Source organism: Pinus tabuliformis, chromosome Q (genome assembly GCF_031772625.1).
Source record: "Pinus tabuliformis cultivar Carrire ecotype Pingquan chromosome Q, CPIR1, whole genome shotgun sequence".
NCBI lineage: Eukaryota > Viridiplantae > Streptophyta > Pinopsida > Pinales > Pinaceae > Pinus > Pinus tabuliformis.
Window position 1 is genome coordinate 617,535,600 of NC_142296.1, and position 27,156 is coordinate 617,562,755.

Sequence of the window (27,156 nt, forward strand, 5' to 3'; positions counted from 1 at the left end):
CTTATGCCTGCAGGGAATTTGCGAGAGGAATGCCACAGTCTAGCTCGCGCTGACAATGAGCTTTATCTCAAGTTGATGGAGAAGCAACAATCAGGCAATGAAGAGGATGGCGGACCAGGGTTCATCTAGCTTTTGCTCCCGTTCGCGACGTGATGGAAGCTCTCTTTTGGATGGCAGGCGGCGAAGCACAAGTGGTTTTCATTCACAAAGGTATTAGAGGTCAAGCGGTTTTGTGGTTTATCAGACACATCCAAGCCCTCAAGTGGTTTTTCATGGTTTGCCTCCGATGCCATTCTTCTATCACCACGTGGCAGTGGGCAAAAAGAGAAAACCACCCATATCGCACGGGTTATCCTCGTGCTTCTTCTCCGTGCGATATTCTCCTCAGCCGTCGGATTAGGGGAGGGAAGATCAACGACTTTAGTACATCGAGCTAGTTCGAGGAGTTATCCTTCGTGCTTTTCGGGTTCTTCGTGTTGGCTCCTGGATGATGGATCTCTTAGTTGCATGGGTTTTAACCCCTTGGGTGAACCCGAAAAATTCCTTGCTTTGAGTTTATTCTTCTTTAGTTTACGGGGGTTTGATTATTTTGTAGGTTTTTTTATGAGGAAATGAAGCCCGATGTTTATGGTTTGGTGGTCCCCAGTTGTGCCCGTTGACTTTGTCCGGGTCTTGTAACATAGTTTTGTAAATTTTTTAAGCCTTTGAATGAGAAAAGAAAAAACACTCTTGCCTTAGCAAAAAAAAAAGAGTTTGGGAGTGTGACAATGACGATGAAGATAGAGAGATACATACCAAGGTATTGTTAGGCATTTTGTAATACCATCCATTAACAAATGCTAGGAATATAGCCTGGGCTTCCATGAAAAAAATAAGCTTGGCGTTCATTCCCATCCATTCAAGGAGCAAAAATGGTCTCCTTAAACCCCAAATATCAATCTGAAAAATCAAAAAAATCAACAAAAACTGTAAGGGAGAAATGCAGTGTCATTGCAAAATTTATCAATGGATTAGAAAAAAAATTGGATATTCATTTCAATAGATTTATTTTGCAATGGGGATTCATCTACACTTCAGGTTTATCAAATAGGGCTTATATATCTCCTATTTAAAAATATACCTTGCCTGTTAGTTATCCATCCTAACAGTCATATGAAGTTATTCAGAAGAATTCTAGAACACATCCATCTTAACATTGAAATTGTTGCATCAAGGAATTTGATACCGTTAACCACATCATAGATCATGGATTAATATGGATTTGAGTAATTATATTGAATTATTCACTGCTAGATACATGTCATCTTAGTATTGCCACGGGTGCTGAGAAATACTAGAAGATAAAAGGCCGAGAAAACAAGCCCTACTGCTCCTGCTGTGAGGATGCATATCTACCACACATAATTGGCAACATTAGGAGAAGAAAACACTGGATAAATTATTAATACCCTTAAAAGGCCCATGACAATATAGTCTCATAAATTGGGAGTTAACCTGACTGATGAGCAGAGTCACAGACAAGCATTTAATATAAAATAAAAATATACGTTTCAACCCTCCCAATGCATATGTCAAGATTCAATTGATTAATATTTTGAATGTTTTTATAAATATAATGTGAATAAATATATATATATATATATATATATATATATATATATATATATATATATATATATATATATATATATATATATATATATATATATATATATAGATATATATATATTCATATTGCAAAGAGAACTTTCGAACACAATTCTAAGTCCATACCAAAAGGTAAAGAGATATTTCAGGGAGAGATCTGAGAAGTAAGTATTGTTCCTCTAAGAATTTGAATGGGTTTAAGCTCCATTGCCAATAGTAACACATTTTATAAACCTCGAACAAATCGTTGTAGCAAAAAATAACACATTTTATAAACCTCGAACAACTCATTGTAGCAAAAAATTACAAAACTCTAGACCATAAAACCTTTGAATTCTGACCCTCCTTCCTTCTAAACAGGGTAAACTCTCATATCTATCTCAATGGCAGGAAAGTTGAAAGATTTTCTCAATAGTTAGAGGCCTTAATCATGAATATAGAAAAAAAAAATTCAGGTTTCAATCAGAAAGAAACAAATACCACCTTGCTTGTACAACTTGGTGACAACAAATAAGAATTCACTTACGTATAATTCTTTATTAGCTAGAATCTTGAGCAGAAGCATAAGCACCTGCAACAATATTCAAGGAGCTGCTTTACAATATATGTAGATGAGGGTAATTCCCCCTTTTTCTGCTATGGTGGAGAGCTAGGCTCTTATTATCTCTAACAGCTCGACATACTTTTCTAGAGAATGCAAGACCAACTTTTCATTCCAAGCAAAAGGCATGCTGTAGGATACCATAGATGTGATATCCTCTATAAAACTTTTGATGTGGACATACACTGATAAGAGCTTTTCCATTGGAAGTGGTCCAATTTTGAAGCTTCTTAGTGCAAATGTCAACGTCCATAGAGATGAAGGTTCACTCTTTGATCCCCTAAGGTCAAGCTCTTGAGTCAAGATATTATTTAGAACCTTCCTTATTTCAATGACCACATGGGATTTGTACTCCACGTCCTTCTTAATATCATCTAGGTACTTTATAACCTACGTGTGGATACAATTAAGATCCATGTAGACTTGCAGTTGCTCCCTGATTTTTGGTGCATCATTGGTAATATAGCCCGATGTTTAGTACTCTTGTTAACTAATGCATGGTAACCACATTAGCTAGTGATTTCCCTACAAACCACATCTTATATGCATGATAAATGATTCATAACAAGTTCAACAATGTTTGAAGCTTATATGCCTTGAACATGTAATCATGTACAATTCTTAAATAAATTTTCTGTATTATTTTATATTTTCTACATTGAAAAAAATTATCCTTTATTGACCCATTTTCCCCTGTTTTTACAACAAGGTCACTATACCTGATACATTCCTATCATAAAGGTATATCATCACCATACAATGAACGCAAAGAAAAATGCAGACACCCTGAGCCAGTCACAAGAACATATGGGGCAGCGCTGGGACAGAAATGGCGCTTGCATTTTTCTGTCTATGGAAAATAGCAAACTAGTAAATATAGCCCTGCTAGATTCCAACTAAACAAGCAATCATCCAAAATCAGCAGAGATATTTTGGTTGAGTCAAGAACATGGCTCATATAGTCTGGAAGAAAGAAACGTATCGACATATTGTGCTTTAAACACATGCATAAGCCATGTCTCTAAAACATTTTCTATGGGCTTGAATTCAGATTCCTTGATCCATCTCTCAACAACTATGTTTCCATTGGCATCTACTTGCAAAATTGCCAATATATCATCCTCTAGGCTCTCAATAATCTCTGTCATTACACTCACAATCATCAAAATTATCATAGCCTACTTAGAAATTCCTGTCAGAAGATCCTTCTTACTAATATCGATGACCATTGACTCCACCATCCTTGTATGGAAGTTTGTCAGGCTTGGGCTCCAGGACATCCACTACTCTCTGGCTTGAGTCCTTTTTATTGGGTAATATCCCCTTCCTTATCAAGCCAGATATCTTCTTTCTCAACCTCAGAAGAGGATGTTGCTCCACTACTTGATCATTTTGGTATCCCTCTTTGAGCACCACTATTAAGGTAGAACATTTTAGAGAATAATAAAATATTCCCAGATACCACATGAAAATCTTCGTAAACCTCTCAGGGAAACTCATCTCCTCACATAAATAATTTATCTTGTTTATTTGAAGTTTCTTATGAATAGTAAGGCTCAACAACTTGTACCTTCAAAACTATGGTCTGCTGCTCTCTTCACAGGGTTGCTTCTCAGTTCGTTCCGTTGGTCTCTTCGCAACGTTGCGTCTTCATGAATTGATGATCTATTTCACTTATTATTCAATCCAACCTCCCAAGTTAAATTTCTTTAATTATTATTAACTATTAATTGAATATTAAACTATTAACTATTAACTAATTATTAATCTGATGGTTGACTATATTTCAATCGTCTAACATTAAATCTAAAGGTGCAGAATAGTGCAAGGTGGCATTTAAGGAAGTCTTTTTCAAAGGGGAACGCCTTACAGTGTAATTATTTTATTTCATAATTATTAGATGTAGATTTATTATGGCTAAATAATAATATTAAGATGCATTAAATTAAATTTATTATTATTATAATAAAAGATAGATTTTAGATTTTATGTACTATATATATGATTATACAAAAAATTGCACTAGCACTAGTAGAGGCTTGATGCTTGGGTGCCCATTCCTAGTGGCTCAATTTTCAGTAAAGGGTTATGATATTAATGATACTTCCTATGTGTAAATTAGTAAAATTTTCGTTGTAAGATAAGAAACGTCTCCTGCTTGATACTCTGGTCACTATTGCTAAGTTCCAACATGTAGTGTCTATGGAGAATATTCTTGAAGAAGAGAAAATCCAAAACGAATTTATAACCATTAATGGTGATCTAAAAGATGAAGATGATTAACTTCCTCTAAAACTTATATGGTTTTGTGATTATAAATTATTTCCATTTCATAATTATTATATGTAGATTTATTATAACTAAATAATAATATTAAGATACATTAAATTAAATTTATTATTATTACCATTTTATATTAAAAGATAGGTCTAGATTTTATGTTCTATATATCATTATACAAAAAATTAAATTAGTACTAGCTGAGGCTTGATGCTTGGGTGCACATTCCTATTGGCTCAATTTTTAGTTTTGGAACCATCATCTTAATGATATTGCTTATGTGTAAATTAGTAAACTTTTGGTTGTGGGATTATAAAAGTCTCCCACTTGATACTCTCGTCATTAAGAATAGAGAAAATCCAAAATAATTTTATAACATGTACTCTTAATATTAAAATCAATATAGGCTAGCATGTCCTCCCTATTCTATCCTACTCATAGAAATAAGCCTCTCCCTAATTGAGTGCAAGATCATGGTTAAATAATTGATGTACAAGAAAAAAATAAATAATGTGTACGACAATGGGCTCCCCAATAGTGGATTCAACTCCAACTATAACCATTAGCAACTTAAACAAATATTTCATCAAGATTCCAAGTCTTGGATAAATAATTGTGCTACAATAATGTGTTAGAAAACATGATGAGATTCAATAATATATCATCTTTGTGACATAAGAGGATTGAAGACAAAAGGTAAAAAAAATTTCTCCTAGAATGGGCTATGTAGACCCATATTAGAAATCAATTTCAAAGCATCTATTAAAATACTAACCTTACTAACCTCCTAATTCATGGAAACCTTGGAAATCTTGAAACACCTTTTTTACTAGCTTTTGAGTAAAGTAATAAAAATTTAAGGGAATCAAAATAATATTTACATTTTTAAGATCCAATAGACTTATTCTGCTTCTATTTCAATAGATATTAATCATTATCATCACCTATATCTATGTGTGTGTGAGAGAGATATATTGAAATATTTTATTTTTAATAGACAATCAATTTTTTTGTCATTAATATTTTGTATAGTCTATATTTCTACTTCATGTTAAGCACTATATATATATATATATATATATATATATATATATATATATATATATGTGTGGAAAAACCATTGTTGGGGGTTCTCATGGAATTTAATTTCTGACTTATCACCACTACTATATTTGTTTCTCAAAAATTGGGTGGGCTACAAATAATTTTGTTGAACTATTTGCTCTAAAAGAGCTTCATCATATTGTATCACATATATGGAGACTAAAAAATTATAATATATTAGATGAATGGAGATGCTAGAATGTGAAACCACTCTTCTTCCCGTTTATCAAAAAATCATTCAAAAGCTACACAATTTCACTCATATTACCTTCACTCATATTTATATGACCTGAAATAAAAATCCATATGACTTTTCCAAAGATGGATTAGAGGTGTACTTAGGAGTGATGGGCCTCTAAATTAGACATAAATTAAGGTCCATGCCTCTAAATTAAACATAAATTAAGGCCTATGACCATCCTTCAACACATTAATCCTCTCTTTTTGCATTAAATAATATATTTTTAACTTTAATATATTCATTAGGAAGGTTTATGAATAGTTGCATATTTGTGCCTAATATTGTTTATTTTGTGGAATATTATGAAAATATTGGGAAGATTATGAAGATTTGGAGGAGGAGATAATTTAGGGACTTTCTCCATACTACAGGAGGATCACTATTAAATAATAAATCAACAAGATATTATGGAATTATGGCACAGATTGTGGAACTCCAATGATTGAGAAAATCTAGGAATGTGTTCCCTGTCATTTAATGCAGATTCCTAGTATTGGGAACCAGATCCACTAATCAAGGGATTTTGGTGGGAAAGATTCCTCCATTCATGGAGAATGATTCCTAATCATTTTGTATAAGTACCAAGTCGAATTTTCCTCTAGGGAGAGATTTTTCATTAGTTTTCTTGTGGAGAGAACTCATATTTCTGCAGCTCCATTGTATTTTCTTGCAGGGATGTAATTGTATTGATGAAAATAATGAAGATTGGTGTCATGTTTAGCTTCTAAATCTTGTTCTCCTCCATAGATCTCTGAGTTTCCTTGGGCTTGGCCATCTCAGGAGCCTTAGAGTCCTTTTTTATCATTTTCTTTCCTTCTTTTCACTTCTTATTGTTGAAAAATGGAAACAAGAAATTGCTAAAAATAGAAGTGCTAAAAATAGCAGTTTGGGCATCAGTGCTGGATTGGGCAATAGGGAATGAAAAATGGAAGTGCTAAAAATAGAAGTTCTATTTTTAGTAGTTCAAGTTGGATTCCTATTTTTAGACAGTCCCTGGTCTAAAATAGGAAGTAAAATTCGAATTTGGTCTTACCAGCAGTTCAAATATTAATTTATTAATTCTCCATGAGTTAATTAGTTAAGAAAAATCAAACTTGAAGTCTTTGTGAGAACATGCAATAATTTCTCCACGGATTGGGGAATGTGTCCTTGATTTGCTCAACTGATTGAGGAATTAAGGATGAGTTCTATACTGAGAGGATCAGTTGACTTAGTTTAACTTAGTCAAGTTAAGTTAGATTAATTTAACAAGTTGTTAAATTAATGAGATTCAGTTTGTTGATGCTTGCATGCATGTGAAAACTGGTATTTTCAGATAACTGAGTATTCACTCATGGATAACTGATGCATGACAGTTCAAACGGAGACCCAGTTGAGATCAGATGAGGGACAATGTACTATTAGATGCTAGGATCTTCCTTGTGAATATTCCTTGCATGTAGGAGGAACTTGAGTCCTCAAGGATTGCGTAGTTGGACCTGAGGTTGACAGCAAGTATGATTGGGGCCAATTCCCACATGTTATGTAATTGGACCCCAATCAAAATTGCGCAAGGAAATAGGGGATTGGAGGACTTGTGGCCTATATATTGAGGCCTAGGTAGTCTATGATCCACATCATCAAAGTACAGAGAGAGCAAGATAGCTTTTGAGCTGATTCTTTTTGTCTATTGTTGAGGATTTTCACTTGATTGATAATACAGAGATGGGGTTTTAGGCTGGTGCTTTCCCTAGGTTATATCTTGTGTTATGGTTGATTATTTCTGTTATTTATATCTGTTTATGCTTGATGTTGCTCATGAATTGGATTATGCTTCCGCTTAATGTTTTGTAGAAGTAAATCAAGTATTATGCTTTAGTACATTGCATATATCAGTTTGATCTACAGGTGAAAATTCTACATGGTATCAGAGCATAGGTGATCAAGGAAGAACAATATACAATCAAGAGAAATTTGAAGTTTATTATTCGAGATATAGATCTCAAGTTCTTATCACATCTATTTGATCGATGGCGTTCTATGGTTTGAGGCTTGAGTATGCTCTTGATGGCAGCTCAAACTACATAGCTTAGAAGGATCACATGGAGGCAGTGTTGGAAGATAATGGCCTTAAGGACTTCATTGATCAAGAAGTCTAGAAGCCGACTAATGCTACTCAACTGGCGGAATGGAAGAAATGTGTGGCTAGAGCTACGATAATCCTCTTGGAGGGAGTTCAAGATCACATTGTCTCGAGCCTCCATGGGATGGAGACTCCATTTTCGATGTGGAAAACATTGAAAGATCTTTATCAAAATATCAGTGATTAGAGGAAGCTGGCACTGAAGGATAAACTTCAAAAGATCAAGTGTGAAAGTGGAGACATGATCTCTGTGTATCTAAACAAGCTCACCTCATGCAAGGATGAGCTTACAAGTGTAGCGGTCATGACATCTGATGATGACATGGTGAGTCTAGCACTCCTTGGCCTTCCTAAGAGCTAGCACAGCAACCAGGACTCGGTTAATGGAAGGGAGAAACTACCAGATTGGGAACGACTATGGTTGGATTTGATGCAGGAGGAGATCAGACGGAGCACCAGAGACGGTTCTTCATCCATGGAGGATGAAGAGAACTGTGCCTTAGCGAGTAAGGCGAAGAAGGGGAAGGAAAAGGTTTCTCTTTCTGAATCTAGTTCTTCCCATGGTGGGAAGAAGGTTGAAAAATTGAAAGTGCGATGCTTTTGTTGTCATGAGTTGGGCCATTTTGTTACAAATTGTCCACTGAGGAAATCTAAGAAGGGGGAAGGATCTCAAGGTGAGGCACTTGCTTCACATTTCGAGTTGTATTTCACACTCTTCACATGCATGGTTTCATCCATGGTGGGAAGTGGTTGGTTTCTTGACAGTGGAGCTTCTTTTTACATGATCGGTGACAAGAGTTTGTTTAGTACTTTGGAGGAGAAAGATCTCCAGATACTCATAGCGATGGGTAATGATGAAAAGTATAGTGTCTCAAGTGTAGGCATGGTTTTTTTCCAGAGGGAGCATGGAGCTCGCCTTACCTTGACTGATGTCAAGTATGTACCAGGACTGAAGAGAAACTTGGTGTCGATCACGATGCTGGAAGATAGAGGTTATGATGTAGTCTTCAGTAAGGGAAAGGTTTTCCTTAGACACATCATCACTTGACAGGTGAAGAATATTGGTTCACAGGTCAAGAACCTGTATGCTCTTGAGGTTCAAGATGCATGCAAAGCCTTAAGCAGCAAGGCAACTGATGGAGACTTGGTGGTTGAGAGGGAAAGTATATTACCTCTCAACATGCAGCGCCAGAAGAAGTCTCAGACAATTGTGGAGGAGCCCTGATTGGTGCAGCAGCTTTAGGAGGTTGTGGAGCAGCCAAAATAGGGGAAGCTGAGTGGAGATCAAGTAGAGACATCTACTTATGTAGAGACCTCCAGTAGGGGAGAAATTCGAGCTAGGTGGGCAGAGGGATCACATGCAACGGTACCTCCGGGTAGGAGGTGGGGCGATGTAGAGTGATCGTCCCAAGGAGGAGGGGTAGGATCCTTGAGGTACCCAACCTCTTGGATGAGACCTTGCTACGGGAGCCTAGATGTGGAGTAACAAGAACTGATTGATTGGGTAGAGAAAAATGTGGATGGAGCAGCAGAGAGAGCTACAGTGCAGGGAATCCCAGGACATCACAGAGCATGCAAGTTGCAGTAATGCGAGAGGCACAAGTGTGTTGCACAGTGCGGGGTAGCACAGAGAATGGTGCAACGGTGCGAGATGCATGGAGATGTTGCAGTAATGCAAAGGTCAGAGAGGGAGCACTTGTTAGCAGCTGGTAGAGCTTTAGCATCAGAGTATGTTTCTAGCCCAACAAAGAGGTCAGTTGGGAGTTTTTTTTGTTTCGAGAGTTGCTGGAGCAACCACACTTGGTAGATGTGTTGCATGCAGAACATTCTAGAGGTACAGGATTGGGTTTGAGAGGAACTTGGAAGCCTTTCTTGTTGAGAGGGAGTGTTGAAAAATGGCAACAAGAAATTGCTAAAAATATAAGTGCTAAAAATAACATTGCTAAAAATAGCAAAGTGCTAAAAATAGAAGTTCTATTTTTAGCAGTTCAAGTTGGATTCCTATTTTTAGACAGTCCCTGGCCTAAAATAGGAAGTAAAATTCGAATTTGGTCTTACCAGCAGTTTGAATATTAATTAATTAATTCTCCATGAGTTAATTAGTTAGACCAGCAGTTTGAATATTAATTAATTAATTCTCCATGAGTTAATTAGTTAAGGAAAATCAAACTTGAAATCTTTGTGAGAACATGCAATAATTTCTCCATTGATTGGGGAATGTGTCCTTGATTTGCTCCCCTTATTGAGGGATTAAGGATGAGTTCTATATTGAGAGGATCAGTTGACTTAGTTTAACTTAGTCAAGTTCAGTTAGATTAATTTAACAAGTTGTTAAATTAATGAGATTCAGTTTGTTGATGCTTGGATGCATGTGAAAACTGGTATTTTTAGATAACTGAGTATTCACTCATGGATAACTGATGCATGGCAGTTTAGACAGAGACCAATTGAGATCAGATGAGGGATAGTGTACTATCAGATGCTAGGATATTCCTTGTGAATATTCCTTGCATGCAGGAGGAACTTGAGTCCTCAAGGATTGCGTAGTTGGACCTGAGGTTGACAGCAAGTATGATTGGGGCCAATTCCCACATGTTATGTAATTGGACCCCAATCAAAATTGCACAAGGAAATAGGGTATTGGAGGACTTGTGGCCTATATATTGAGGCCTAGGTAGTATATGATCTACATCATCAGAGTACAGAGACAGCAGGATAGCTTTTGAGCTGATTCTTTTTGTATGTTGTTGAGGATTTCCACTTGATTGATAATACAAAGATGGGGTTTTAGGCTGGTGCTTTCCCCAGGTTATATCTTGTGTTATGGTTGATTATTTCTCTTACTCAGTTATATCTGTTTATGCTTGATGTTTCTCATGAATTCGATTATGCTTCCACTTAATGTTTTGTAGAAGTAGATCAAGTATTATGCTTTAGTACATTGCATATATCAATTTGATCTACAGGTGAAAATTCTACACTTATTCACATGCATCTCTTGTTTTTATTTATTTCCATTTTTGCATTTAGTATTAATGATTTCTTGTTGTAGGATTAGGTTAAATGGTTGATGTAAGTTCTTCTGCAGGATCACAAGGACCATTTCATCCTTGGAAAAGCTTTGGAAGGTCATAGTAATCATTGAGCTACTTGGATTATGTTTCTTATTCCCAAATCTAGATTTCTGGAACTCCTTTGTGGCAAAGAACAATAAATTTTTTCTACTTTTTAGAGCATGCTAACGAGTTTCAATCGAGATACTTGGATTATCTTTCTTATTCCCAAATCTAGATTTCTGGAACTCCTTTGTGGCAAAGAACAATAATTTTTTTCTACTTTTTAGAGCATGCTAACTAGTTTCAATTGAGTTGGTTCCACTTTCATTAGATCACAAAAACATTCTAGTTCATAACAAAAATTACCCCATTGCATTTGCACTTGATTAGGTTAGGAATTTTATAGATTTACTAGCTCACTAGTTGTCAAATTTCTAGATTTTCGACTAGTAATTTTATGCTATTTTTTAGCATGGTTTAACAACGGTATTTTTGAGTGATTCCACTTGGAATGGGGACATAAGACATCCTAGTCAATAAAAAAATTTGTCCCATCCAATTTGGATTTGATTTGCTTAGTCAATTTATGAATTATAATTTCGTATAGTAAATCTGTAACATCTTGTAGTAAAGTAGGGGATCCTGTAGGAGAACTAGGGGATCTTGTAGGAGAACTAGTACATCCTGTAGGAAATCTTGTAACGGCCTGTTTTGAGCCTGAATTGAGAAAAATCATCATTGAATTTGGGATTAGGCCCCTAATTGACCTCTAAGCCATCAAAATCATTGTACCCCTCTTCCTCCACACTTGTCTCCCCTGCCAAAGATCAAGGAAAGATTAACATTTTCATTTATAAAGAAAAAAGATTAAAAAATGAGTTCTTTTATATTTACACATGCACACAATAGTTAATACTCTTTAGATCAGATTTCATGCTTAGATTAGTTAAAACATCACATGTGACAAATAGGGTTAAAATAGGGTTCTTTTGCAAGCAAAGTGTGTTAATAAGTAGATAGAGGATTTCATGTTACTTTACAAGCATTTTTAAATTCAGTCTTTCATTCCTGCAAATAGGCAACATTTCTTTTCTCTCATGACAGCAAAGGAAGGACACATTGTATGTTGTACATATAGTGCCGATACCTCTTAAGTTTGTATGAACCCCGGGTTGATAATTAAAGTTGGTAGCCTTGGGAGTTGCAACATTCTTGTTGCAATACTGAGGCTTATCAAAGAGTATGGGAAATCTCAGTAACTAAAGAAGACCAAGTCACACAACATATTCTGGACATATGGGACTAGCCGAAGGGGAGATTCTTCTTCTTCTATTATGTGTCCATATAATATTATCTTTTACTCATCTATTTTATGACTTTTACTATGCTTATAATGCATATATCTAATGCATATTTATTTGTATGATGAAAATATGAAACACATGATGATTTACAGTGGTGGAACACATAGGGAGGACATAGTAGTCCTCATATTTCTTTAACTAGGAAGCAATAAGTAATTTCTTAATGAGGCTTTATGTTTAATCAAATTTGTAAGATTTTATAATTAGTTTATATATATATATATATATATATATATATATATATATATATATATATATATATATATATATATATATATATAGATATATATATAGATATATATATATATATATATATATATATATATATATATATATATATATATATATATATATATATATATATATATTATAATAATTTTGTGTTGCTTTTATTATATATTTGGTATACGTTAATGTATTTTTAATTTTTATTATGAATAATTTTTCTTTGGAAGGGTGTTTATCATTATAATTAACATTTTAATTGTGAGAATTGAACACATGGAGGAGAAAAATAAACCTTCTACCTAATCAATTATTTTGATTATAAATCTTTATTCAAAATTATATAAAGTTAATGTTTAATCTTCTATAACAATTCATAATCAAGGATATTATATATTTTACTAAGTAAAGAGAGATCCATGAAAAAATGTTTTTCATGAAACATAAAAATATAATATTATTAATTTTTAAAATAATAATAATAATTTATTTTAAGAGTATATTGCTTGTAGGATAAAGAACATATTTTCAAAGAGTTAAGGTGTATATACTGGGCTTCTTACAGAGACGAGATTTTCTTCCTCAGATAGACTGTAGCAGCATTTAACAGATATGCCTTAGCCAAAGGCTTAAGGGATCTGTAGGCTACCTGGCATGCATGCAGGCTGAGTCTCGAAAATCCACAGACTTACAGACTTATTGAATACCTATATGATTTGGCCACTTTAGGTTCACACTAGCGTTAGGCACTAATGCGCAAGCTTCTCAAATCACCTAAAGACTTGAGCTCTTCTCGTGATGCAAGCAGTTCCGACAGAATGTCAGCAGATGCAGAGCAAGAGAGAAACTCGAATTAGAACTCTCAGACCTCTAGACTCTCAAACTCTCAATTCTTGAATGCGAATGGGTATCACCTTGATGCCTATCTTGCATTTATAGAAAAACAAGGGGGACAAACATCTGTGACAAGTTAGAGTCGTGACTCAAAAGTAAGACACTGATCAAATCTAAACAGATCACTGAAAGCTGGATTCGGGCGTGGGAGGACTGTCCCATGTTATCTCGTCCCTTCTCCTTTTATGGATAGCCAGAGGCATGTGGGGACCGAATCCAGGATGAAGAAAAAGACTTAAAGTAAAATTAAGAATCACAACATGTGATCTTAATCATTGTACTAAAGATTGCACAGTGGAAGTTCATGCTTGAGTGAACCCACGGAAGCTCGAAAAGACAAAAGAAAGCAGAGATATGCAAATATTATTTTGTACAAAAGATTACAAAGTGGAGATTCCTGAACAAGGGAACCCACGAAAGCTTGTCCAACACCAAAGTCGGTTGGAAAGACGACACCATTACATTGTGTAATAATCAATCTGAGGGTATGTGTAATGCTGGTACTAGAATCTTTCAATCAGATAGTTGTTGAAGTACTGGACCCTTACTTCTTTTTCTGATTCCCATGTCTGTGAGCTGTGGCTGTCAGGTGGCTCCATGAAATTGATATTTAAAAAAGGATTGGACATGATGTCAACTTGATTATGGAAATCTTCATAATTGGTACTAGAAGATATTGGCCTTGCTTTGTAATGATTCGTTACGAACCATCGTATGTGACCACATCGCCTTGCTCCTTGCAAAAATGAGAGATCCTCTATATCAACAATATTTTCAACATATTTGTATAATATACCATTCATATGGGCCCTTGGTTCACTAAAACCAGGAATCTTTAGCATGTGCAGTGAATAAGGTTTTATAACCAAAGCTGAGAGTTCATATATTCGCCACCATTCAATGAACCAATATGGCATAGGGTCTTCTTGTTCCAATGCTCCAACTATCATACCTTCAAATAGAAATGAAAACTGCATAGAGTAGAACAAATTAGCTAAACAACTTTGAAGATTCATTGCGAGAAAAAGGCTTATTTTTTACGATCAGGATCCAAATTAGCACGATTTAAGTGATTATTAAATCGCCTGAAAGTAATGTGACAACTTGTAATCCTGTCATCATCTTCATCATCTCTCTCAAGAACATATAAAATGCTACCAATATGTTCTAGGTACTCTAGAGCCTCAACTCCTCATTCATTTCATTTTGCATAGTTTTTGTCCAGAGGTATGGAATATCTTCTCTATAACTGATCTCTTTGCGAGGGTACAATTCCTCATCCAAATCTACTAGTGCTTGCTCAAGGCTATATGCAATCCATCCATTAGGGGTTTCAATTTCTACTGTGCTTTCATATCTTCTTATAAAATTACATCTTAAGGCGAGGATGGAATGTTCTGATAAGAATTCTCTGCTTAACATATCTGCGAAACTATTCTTATCTCCTGGAACAAATTCTATATCAAAGGAATATTGGCTTAATTCCATGATCCATCTGACCATTGCTGCGTCTTCAAATTGGCATTTTTAGATTGCATATTTCAAAGCTTGACAGTCTATTCTTACTATGAATTTTGTGTATATAACAAAATCTTTGAATTTTGCTATTCCAAGGCAAACTGCTCTTAGTTCCTTTTTCAAGTTGGACCAATTTAACTAGTTCTTGGCCCATAGTCTAGAGGCATACTGACATACCTCTATCTCTTTCTTTCCGCCAGATTTTCTTGGCACAAAACGGCTCCCCAACCAGCTTGGCTAGCATCTGTCATGATTATCTTTTTCCATTCTTCTCTTATTGGAGACAAAGGCTGGATGCTTTTTACTCTCTCCTTTATTCTTCTTACTGCTTGGGTGCAGTTTTCATCCCATGGGATTGGGGTCTTCTGGAGCCTTTTATTTAATAATTTCCTGTCTTGGGCACAATGACTCAAAAATTTTGAAATGTAATTAAGACTCCCAAGAAATCTCTGTAACTGATTTTTATCAGTTATTTCATCTGGGAAATGGTCCACAAAATTGAGGCTTCTTTGAATTACAGTATATGAACCATATTGGATATTATATCCCAGAAAATCTATCATTGTCTTGAAGAGTTTCATCTTTGATGCAGATAATACAATTCCCATTTCTTTGACTCTCTTCAAGAAAATCTTCAAATGTTTGATATGATCTGGTATATTATCAGAGTGTATTAACAGATCATCAATGTATTTCTTCAAAAATTCATCCATACCTTCAAATGTCTCATCCATGATTCTTTGAAATGCTGAAGGTGCGTTGATAAGACCAAATGGCATGATGTTCCACTCATAGTGCCCTTGTGGAACTGAGAAAGCTGTTTTCCACTTATCAGCTTCTTTTATACCAACCTGCCAAAAACCTGACTTTAAATCAAATTTAGAGAAAATCTTGGATTTTGATATTTGGGCCAGAATTGTGGATGGTTTTGGCAGAGGATAAGCATCATAGTCGAGAATGTTGTTTAGAGGTTTATAATTGACCACCAGTCTGGGCTTACCTCTAGCAATCTCTGCATGCTTATTTACATAAAATGCAAAGCAAGCAATAGGGCTCTTGCTTTTTCTTATTAATCCTTTCTTCAGAAGATCTTTGATTTCTTCTTTGCACATTTTCATTTGTTCTTCATTCATTGGAACTGCTTTGGATCTTCTGAGTTTACCACTGAAATCTGCTTTTAATGGGAGTTCAACTTCATGTTTGTGAATGTGCCAGAATGCATTAGGATCATCTGAACAACATTCTTTAAACTTAGCAGTGAGATCTGCTATTTCCCTAGCATACTTCCCATTATCTAGAAGTTCATTTGTCTTTAGAGATTCTTTCTTTATCTCCATTTTAGCCAATAGACCTTCTAATCTTTCTATCCTTCTTAGTCTATTTGGTGCATTTGAATTGATGAAAGGAAAGAATATCTCTCTGTTATTCAAGCTGACAAAATATCCATACCTTTGAGTAGCAGTGTCAAGCTTGGCTCCATGCTTGTTGAAGTTTTGGAAGAATGGGGTTCCCAAATACATGGCACAATCCATACCAGGAACTATTGGGCATACTACTCTTACTCCAACGTCTTTAGTCAGAAATACTTCAATTTCTGCTTCTGTCTTTGTTTCTATATCACCACTGGCTGTGGTGACTCTGGGACATGCAGTGGGCCATCGCAAATGTGTACTTACCACTATGTCGCATACAATGTTTAATCTTGAACAAATATCCATTAAAACTTTCCAATCTTCATACTGGTTCCCAATCTTTACTCTCATCTTGATGCAATACATGACATCCCGATTCACAATATTGCATCCAAGTGATATCCTGTCATCCTCATTTTCTTCTTCTGGTGGTTCTTGCTTATGCATCTGTTCAGAAATAGGATTGACAACATAAGTCCAGTTTTCTGTTTTTCCTGAAAGAGGAGGATTTTTTGATGTAGAAGCTTCTTGAGATCCCATCATTTTGACTGATAGATCTCTGTGATTTTCAATGCATAATCTCTTATTTTCTTTCACAGTCTTCCTTAGCTCTTTTATAGCTTGATGGATAGTGGGAAGGGTCTATGGAAGATATTCTCCAAAATATTCATTTTTGAATTATCTTGTTAATGCTTCTATTGAAACTAATGTTGTAGGGGGAACATTCCCTTTATGTGGTTGATTCTTTGGACTTGCGGGTACTTGCTTGAGATGGTCCATTAATAAAGTCTTATACATATCTTTTAGCTGCGGATCTGTTGTAGCCATCATCTGTGTGAAGAGATTCCTACTGGTCTCTTCATAGTCTGTCTTCATCATCCTTACTGCATTACAGTTACAGACATCAGGGTCACTGCATTCACAATATTTGCATTCAGTGCAGTGAGGATATCTACATATTTCTTCTTCAGATGATGAAGAGTAATTTGCATAATTCAAATCATTTTCTGAATCAGATTCAGAACTGATTAGCTCATCACAATTGCTTGGAAGATCAAAGAAGTTGACCTTTCCTTTCTTGTTTCTATATGTAATCTTCTTCTTAGAAGATTCCTTTTTCTTCTCAGGACACTTATTTGTTGTGTGCCCTTTCTTATTACAGTTGTAGCAGATTATTTTTTTTTTTTTTCGCGAATATTTCAGTATGTTTGTATGGCTTCTTTTTGAAATGTCTCTTGGGTTTGCTCTTGGAAGGTTGGGAATTCTTCTTGGAATGGTACTTGTGCCTTCTCTTTTGCCCCTCAGAATTGCCAGCTTTCCCAAGGTGCCATTGCTTGCAGAGCTACTGATAACCATGAGGTTTCCTTGGATTTGTGGCAGCACGAGCAATTTTCATTTGTGAACAAAGCTCAACAATTACAACTTTGACTGCTTGTCTGATTACTCCAAATTTGTAATCTCCTACTTTGCCTGGAAGCTTATTTACAATTGCTGAAGATACCCATTGTGGAAGAGAGGCAACAAAAATCTCTTTCCATTTTGGCTCAAGAATCAAGTCAGAAGACAAAGTATGGAGTCTGTGAAGAAACTCATTAAAATATTCATCAAAATGTTGCATATTATGCAACTTCATAGCAAGCAGTGTTATGGTTGTGATCTCATTTGTGATCTGAGGAAAACCTACGAAATTTACTGTGATTCCATAAAGTAGTTGTCCTATCATATTATTTATAGGAAGATGGGTAACATGATCCATGTATGTGGTTCCATCTTCATTCAGCATAACTGACTGTTCCCAAGAAGGAAGAAGGTTTGGTTCTTTCAGTGTTTCAGCTCTTAACCATGCATCTAGAGTACCTTCAAATCCTCCAATTATTCTTCTACAGGCATTAATAGGGCCAATGTCATCTGCAAGATATGTTCTGTAACATACTAACATTGAATGTAGGACTGACATTACCTCTGCCTCAGTACAATTATCAATATTCCACGAATATGTGGAATTTGTAGACCAATCTTTATGATACTCAGATTTCATTAATTCATGTTCGTCTAGGGCTGGCTCCCAAGTAGTGTTTCGCTTGGATCTAGAAGTAGTGGCATTGATCTGATTTTCTGAATCTTCTTCAGGTTCTGTTATGCCAAATTGTTCTTTATCTTTTGCAGAAAATTTGCTGATACAAGCTTCAAGATCCTCAAGTTCTGGAGTTATTTCAATCTTGTGAAGGCTTGTATCTACATCATCCTTATCATGAGAGGATTCACCAAATATGAATTCAGAAGTACTTCCTTTAAAATCATCAGATTTTTCTTCAGGAGGTTTTTCTGGAAAATAAGGAATTTTGCTAAAAACACTAGGATTAGCAAACAAAGAATAAGGATGTGTAGAAGTAGGCGGTGGAAATTTTATGGAGCTAGGAGCTTTGATCAGACTTTCCACTGAAGGAGTTATAGAGTATGGGACTGATGTTTTAGGTTCAGAAAACAGAGTAGTTGATTTGTAAGCCTCAACACTAGGCTTCTTTTTCAACGCTTCTACTTCGGTAGACACAACTCATACTTGATGTTTGACTATATCAAGGATTTTTCTTACCTTCATGATTTCCTTTCCATGAGCTACTCCTGCTTCATGGATCTTCTTATCTGTTTGGATTGAGAGTCTGTCCAAACTCTGAGCAATGGTTTGATCATTTTCGGCCAGAGTTTTTACACTATCATTTAGACAGACCGTATTATAGTCCTATTTCTGTAGAACTCTGTTTAACATTGCTTTCATCTCAGAGCAAGCAACTTCTACATAATCAAATCTGTTTCTTATAAACTTTTCCAAACTGGATATGGCTAGGTTTGTCCAGTTGGTTGCTGCAATTGCTTCTTTTGCAGACAAAGAAGGATCATCAGGATGTGAAGGAAGAAGTTTATATAATTTTCCATCCTGTTGTCGGATCAAAATTTTTTTCCACGGTGGGAATTCTGTATCAGTTTCTTGAATAGATCCATCAAGAAGTTCCCACTTATGCTTCCCTGGAGTTCCTGATCTAATCATATTAACATGAAACTGGGAGCATACAGACTTTATTAATTCTTCTCCTTTTGCTCTAACTGCAATCAAATGTTTTGGCAGATTAGGCTTTGAAAGCATATTTTGAATTTTAGGAGAGAATTCAGGAGTACGGAGAGGAGAAGGAATGATGACACGATTCTCCTCTAATTTCTTTTCTACATATTGTTCAGGTTCTTTGATTCTTTTCTGCTTAGCTTCATTCCTGAACTGTTTTATTAGAGATTCCTCTACTTGACTTGCAGAGGGATAATACCATTCATAGAATGATATCAAGAGGTCTTGGGTTTTCATGTATTCTTTCCATCTCTCATTGTTTTGCTGATTGAAAGCCTTTCTATCCTTTTTCTCTAGAAGGAGCATTTCTTGCATATAAAGATGTTCCTTCTCATGAGTGAAAATATCCCAATTAAACATTTTCTTTTTCCAGACATCATCTGGATTATAAGGTCCTATTCCCTTGAAGATCTTCAAAAAGGCAATTATTTCTTCATCTGAGGGAATTTCTCTTGAACTGGGAATTTTATCAATAGGATTTCTTCGGTAAGCTAGGATAGCAAATTCATGTACAAAACCCAAAGCTCTAGAAGATGTAGGATTGACAGAATTTACAAGGAGGTCTTCTTGAACATTAAAGAAGGACACTTTTTTATAACTCTGTTCAGAAGAGTCTTCAGAAGGGGGAACAAATTTGATCATATTTACACGGTGGTTACTAGATGATTCTCCATGGGGAGTAGGAGGATCAGATGAGAATTGACAGAATGTTTTTGAGCAGTGTGGATGATCACAGACTGAGCTGAAAGGCTGAGATGGGCCTGGCTGTGAGAAAAGTCTTTTGATTGATTCATACACTGCTTGGTCAATTACAAACTGTTGTGGAGTTGGGGCTTGAGCAGGATGTAATTGATTGACAGAGACTGTTGTAGGAACTGTGGTGACAGAGGGTCCACCACGCTGAGTTGTGTTTACTCTGGGAAATCGTGTGATAACTTTCCCATCTTTCTCTGTGATAATAGATTGGGCGGCAGCAACATATTTTCGTGTCGGTTTTCCCCAATTGGTAACCCAATCATCTGGAGGACAAAGATCTCTACGGGAAACATATACAGGAGCTACTAGATTACATGCAGATTCATACTATACAATAGTTACCCTGCCAGAGTCTTTGTCAAGAGAATGTAAAACTGCAAGAATAGTAGTATTATAGAAACAGACACAAGTAATATAAAATATTGTCAAATTTTTTGCTTTTGCATGAAAGTTTTCATAACCTTGTGTCTGAACACCTAAGGTTAGACATTTTAGAATATGTGGGTCGTCAAGAGCAACAGAAAAATCAGGAAAGACATTATATTGAATCGGACCATCAGAGAGACTGGTCTCGATTCCTCCTATCAAGGCTTGTGTGAAAGTTGTCCATCGATTTTCAAATAGGGCTGAGAAGACAAAGTCATTTTGACCTTTTTTGTTCAAAGCATTCAAACCTACTCTTACCATCCCGAGATGGGCGTACTGGTATCCCGACTTTAGGGCTGCTTGGATATGGCACTGTTCAAGTAGCGGGATTGTCATCATGACATTCAGACTTAATTCAGTCTTGACAGATTTTTCTTTTATTTTTATCTGACTAAGTGCTCTAAAATTAAAAGGAGTAAGACCCCTATATACATCAGAAGGTGAAACTGGGGGAAGTTTCCAATTAACAGAAGGATTGTCTTCTTCTTTATTTAAACATGCTTCATTTCCAGAGGATTCTTCAGAACGACATAAATCATCTAATCCTGACCTTAATTCTTGTTCATTTTGCAAAGCATCAAAATACTTAGAACCAAATCTTCCCATTGAACCAGAGGAACTTTCAGAGTCCATTTCTTAGAAAGATAAATACCCGATGAGATTTTGCAGAATAATACCAGGAAGAGATTGTGGCTTCCTTTTGCAGGCTAAATTGCGGTTTCCTCAACTTGAATTCTCAGTCGAACGTCTTCAACACCCTCCAAACGCCACCACGGCAACACGGGCTACAAACGCTATTCACGACTTCAACAAATTCATGATCCACTCAGACAATAACTTGGCTCTGATACATACATACATGGATCCTGTAAAATGGTCCCAAGTTATTGTCTCAGTGGATTTTGCTAGTGCTATATTGTCTAAATGGATCGTGAATTTGTTGAAGTTATGAATAGTGTTTTTAGCCCGTGTTTCCATGGTGGCGTTTGGAGGGTGTTGAAGATGTTCGAATGAGAATTCAAGTTGAGGAGACCACAATTTAGCCTGCAAAAGTAAGCTGCAATCTCTTCCTAGTATTATTCTGCAAAATCTCATCGGGTATTTATCTTTCTTTATAAGAAATGGACTCTGAAAGTTCCTCTGGTTCAATGGGAAGATTTGGTTCTAACTCCTTTTAATTTTAGAGCACTTAGTCAGATAAAAATAAAAGAAAAATTTGTCAAGACTGAATTAAGTCTGAATGTCATGATGACAATCCCGCTACCTGAACAACGCCACATCCAAGCAGCCCTAAAGTCGGGATAACAGTATGCCCATCTTAGGATGGTAAGAGTAGGTCTGAATGCTTTGCACAGAAAAGGTTAGAAAACCTTTGTCTTCTCAGCCTTGTTTGATTATCGATGGACAACTTTCACACTAGCCTTGATAGGAGGAATTGAGACCAGTCTCTCTAATGGTTCGACTCAATATAATGTCTTTCCTGATTTTTTTGTTGCTCTTGACGACTCGCATATTCTAAAATGTCTAACCTTAGGTGTTCAGGCACAAGGTTATGAAAACTTCCATGCAAAAGAAAAAAATCTGACAATATTCTATATTACTTGTGTCTCTTTCTATAATACTACTATTCCTGCAGTTTTACATTCTCCTGAAAAAGACTTTAGTAGAGTAACCCTTGTACAGTATGACTTTGCATGTAATCCAGTAACTCTCGTATATGTTTCCCGTAGAGATATTTTTCCTCCAGATGACCGGGTTACCAATTGGGGAAACCCGACACATAAATCTGTTGTTGCCACCCAGTCTATTATCACAGAGAAAGATGGGAAGGTTATCACATGATTTCCTAGAATAAACACAGCTCAGCATGGTGGACCCTCTGTCACCACAGTTCCTACGACAGTCTCTGTCAATCAATTACATCCTACTCAAGCCCCAGCTCCACAACAGTTTGTAATTGACCAAGCAGTGTATGAATCGATCAAAATACTTTTCTCACAGCCAGGCCCATCTCAGCCTTTCAGCTCAGTCTATGATCATCCACACTACTCAAAGACTTTCTGTCAATTCTCATCTGATCCTCCTACTCCCCATGGAGAATCATCTAGTAACCACCGTGTAAATATGATCAAATTTGTTCCCCCTTCTGAAGACTCTTCTGAACAGAGTTATAAAAAAGTGTCCTTCTTTAATGTTCAAGAATACCTCCTTGTAAATTCTATCAATCCTACATCTTCTAGAGCTTTGGGTTTTGTACATGAGTCTGCTATCCCAGCCTACCGAAGAAATCCTATTGATAAAATTCCCAGTTCAATAGAAATTCCCTCAGATGAAGAAATAATTGCCTTTTTGAAGATCTTCAAGGGAATTGGACCTTATAATCCAGATGATGTCTGGAAAAAGAAAATGTTTAATTGGGATATTTTCACTCATGAGAAGGAACATCTTTATATGCAAGAAATGCTCCTTCTAGAGAAAAAGGATAGAAAGGCTTTCAATCAGCAAAACAATGAGAGATGGAAAGAATACATGAAAGCCCAAGACCTCTGGATATCATTCTATGAATGGTATTATCCCTCTGCAAGTCAAGTAGAGGAATCTCTAATAAAACAGTTCAGGAATGAAGCTAAGCAGAAAAAAATCAAAGAACCTGAACAATATGTAGAAAAGAAAATAGAGGAGAATCATGTCATCATTCCTTCTCATCTCCGCATTCCTGAATTCTCTCCTAAAATTCATAATACACTTTTAATGCCTAATCTGCCAAAACATTTGATTGCAGTTAGAGAAAAAAGGAGAAGAATTAATAAAGTCTGTATGCTCCCAGTTTCATGTTAATATGATCAGATAAGGAATTCCAGGGAAGCATAAGTGGGAACTTCTTGATGGATCTATTCAAGAAACTGATACAGAATTCCCACCATGGAAAAATTTTGTGATTCGGCAACAGGATGGAAAATTATATAAACTTCTTCCTTCACATCCTGATGATCCTGATTTGTCAGCAAAAGAAGAAATTGCAACAACTAACTAGACAAACCTAGCCATATCTAGTTTGGAAAAGTTTGTAAGAAACAGATTCGATTATGTAGAAGTTGCTTGCTCTGAGATGAAAGCCATGTTAAACAGAGTTCTACAGAAACAAGACTATAATACAGTCTGTCTAAATGATAGTGTAAAAACTCTGGCTGAAAATGATCAAACTATTGCCCAGAGTTTGGACAGACTCTCAATCCAAATAGATAAGAAGATCCATGAAGCAGTAGTAGCTCATGGAAAGGAAATCATCAAGGTAAGAAAAAGCCTTGATATAGTCAAACATCAAGTATGGGTTGTGTCTACCAAAGTAGAAGCATTGCAAAAGAAGCCTAGTGATGAGGTTTACAAATCAACTACTCTGTTTTTTGAACCTAAAACATCAGTCCCATACTCTATAACTCCTTCAGTGGAAAGTTTGATCAAAGCTCCTAGCTCCATAAACTTTCCACCGCCTACTTCTACACATCCTTATTCTTTGTTTGCTAATCCTAGTGTTTTTAGCAAAGTTCCTTATTTGCCAGAAAAACCTCCTGAAGAAAAATCTGATGATTTTAAAGGAAGTGTTTCTGAATTCATATTTGGTGAATCCTCTCATGACAAGGATGATGTAGATACAAGTCTTCATAAGATTGAAATAACTCCAGAACTTGAGGATCTTGAAGCTTGTATTAGTAATTTTTCTGCACAAGATAAAGAACAATTTGGCATAACAGAACCTGAAGAAGATCCAGAAAATCAGATCAATGCCACTTCTTCCAGATCCAAGTGGAACACTACTTGGGATCCAGCCCCAGACCGCCGTGATTTAATGAAATCTGAGTATCATAAAGATTGGTCTGCAAATTCCACATATTCGTGGAATATTGATAACTGTACTGAAGCAGAGGTAATGTCAGTCCTACATTCAATGTTAGTATGCTACAGAACATATCTTGCAGATGACATTGGCCCTATTAATGCATGTAGAAGAATAATTGGAGGATTTGAAGGTACTCTGGATGCATGGTTAAGAGCTGAAACACTGAAAGAACCAAACCTTCTTCCTTCTTGGGAACAGTCAGTTATGCTGAATGAAGATGGAACCACATACATGGATCCTGTTACCCATCTTCCTGTAAATAATATGATAGGAAAACTACTTTATGGAATCACAGTAAATTTTGTTGGTTTTCCTCAGATCACAAATGAGATCACAACCATAACACTGCTTGCTATGAAGTTGCATAATATGCAACATTTTGATGAATATTTTAATGAGTTTCTTCACAGACTCCATACTTTTTCTTCTGACTTGATTCTTGAGCCAAAATGGAAAGAGATATTTGTTGCCTCTCTTCCACAATGGGTATCTTTGGAAATTGTAAACAAGATTCTAGGCAAAGTAGGAGATTATAAATTTGGAGTAATCAGACAAGCAGTCAAAGCTGTAATTGTTGAGCTTTGTTCACAAATGAAAATTGCTCGTGCTGCTACAAATCCAAGGAAACCTCATGGTTATCAGCAGCTCTGCAAGCAATGGCACCTTGGGAAAGCTGGAAATTCTGAGGGGCAAAAGAGAAGGCACAAGTACCATTCCAAGAAGAATTCCCAGCCTTCCAAGAGCAAACCCAAGAGACATTTCAAAAAGAAACCATACAAACATACTGAAATGTTCTCGAAAGAAAAAGAAATAATCTGCTACAACTGCAATAAGAAAGGGCACACAACAAATAAGTGTCCTGAGAAGAAAAAGGAATCTTCTAAGAAGAAGATTACATATAGAAACAAGAAAGGAAAGGTCAACTTCTTTGATCTTCCAAGCAGTTGTGATGAGCTAATCAGTTCTGAATCTGAGTCAGAAAATGATTTGAATTATGCAGATTATTCTTCATCATCTGAAGAAGAATTATGTAGAGATCCTCACTGCACTGAATGCAGAGATTGTGAATGCAGTGACCCTGATGTCTGCAACTGTAATGCAGTAAGGATGATGAAGACAGACTATGAAGAGACTAGCAGGAATCTCTTCACACAGATGATGGCTGCAATAGATCCGCAGCTAAAAGATATGTATAATACTTTATTAATGGACCATCTCAAGCAAGTACCCGCAAGTTCAAAGAATTAGCCGCATAAAGGGTATGTTCCCCCTGAAACATTATTTTCAGTAGAAGCATTAACAAGATAATTCAAAAATGAATATTTTGGAGAAGATCTTCCATTGACCCTTCCCGTTATCCATTAAGCTATAAAAGAGCTAAGGAAGACTGTGAAAGAAAATAAGAGATTATGCATTGAAAATCACAAATATCTATCAGTCAAAATGATGGGATCTCAAGAAGCTTCTACATCAAAAAATCCTCCTCTTTCAGGAAAAACAGAAAACTGGACTTATGTTGTTAATCCTATTTCTGAACAGATGCATAAGCAAGAGCCACCAGAAGAAGAAAAAGAGGATGACAGGATATCACTTGGATGCAATATTGTGAATCGGGATGTCATGTATTGCATCAAGATGAGAGTAAAGATTGGGAACCAGTACGAAGATTGGAAAGTTTTAATGGATACTGGTTCAAGATTAAACATTGTAAGTGATACAGTGGTAAGTGCACATTTGCGACGACCCACTGCATGTCCCAGAGTCACCACAGCCAGTGGTGATATAGAAACCAAGACAGAAGCAGAAATTGAAGTATTTCTGACTAAAGACGTTGGAGTAAGAGTGGTATGCCCAATAGTTCCTGGTATGGATTGTGCCATGTATTTGGGAACCTCATTCTTCCAAAACTTCAACAAGCATGGAGCCAAGCTTGACACTGCTACTCAAAGGTATGGATATTTTGTCAGCTTGAATAACAGAGAGATATTCTTTCCTTTCATCAATTCAAATGCACCAAATAGACTAAGAAGGATAGAGAGATTAGAAGGTCTATTGGCTAAAATGGAGATGAAGAAAGAATCTCTAAAGACAAATGAACTTCTAGATAATGGGAAGTATGCCAGGGAATTAGCAGATCTCACTACTAAGTTTAAATAATGTTGTTCAGATGATCCTAATGCATTCTGGCACATTCACAAACATGAAGTTGAACTCCCATTAAAAGAAGATTTCAGTGGTAAACTCAGGAGATCCAAAGCAGTTCCGATGAATGAAGAACAAATGGCGATGTGCAAGGAAGAAATCAAAGATCTTTTGAAGAAAGGATTAATTAGAAAAAGCAAGAGCCCTATAGCTTGCTTTGCATTTTATGTAAATAAGCATGCAGAGATAGCTAGAGGTAAGCCCAGACTGGTGGTCAATTATAAACCTATAAATAGCATTCTCGACTATGATGCTTATCCTCTGCCAAAACCATCCACAATTCTAGCCCAGA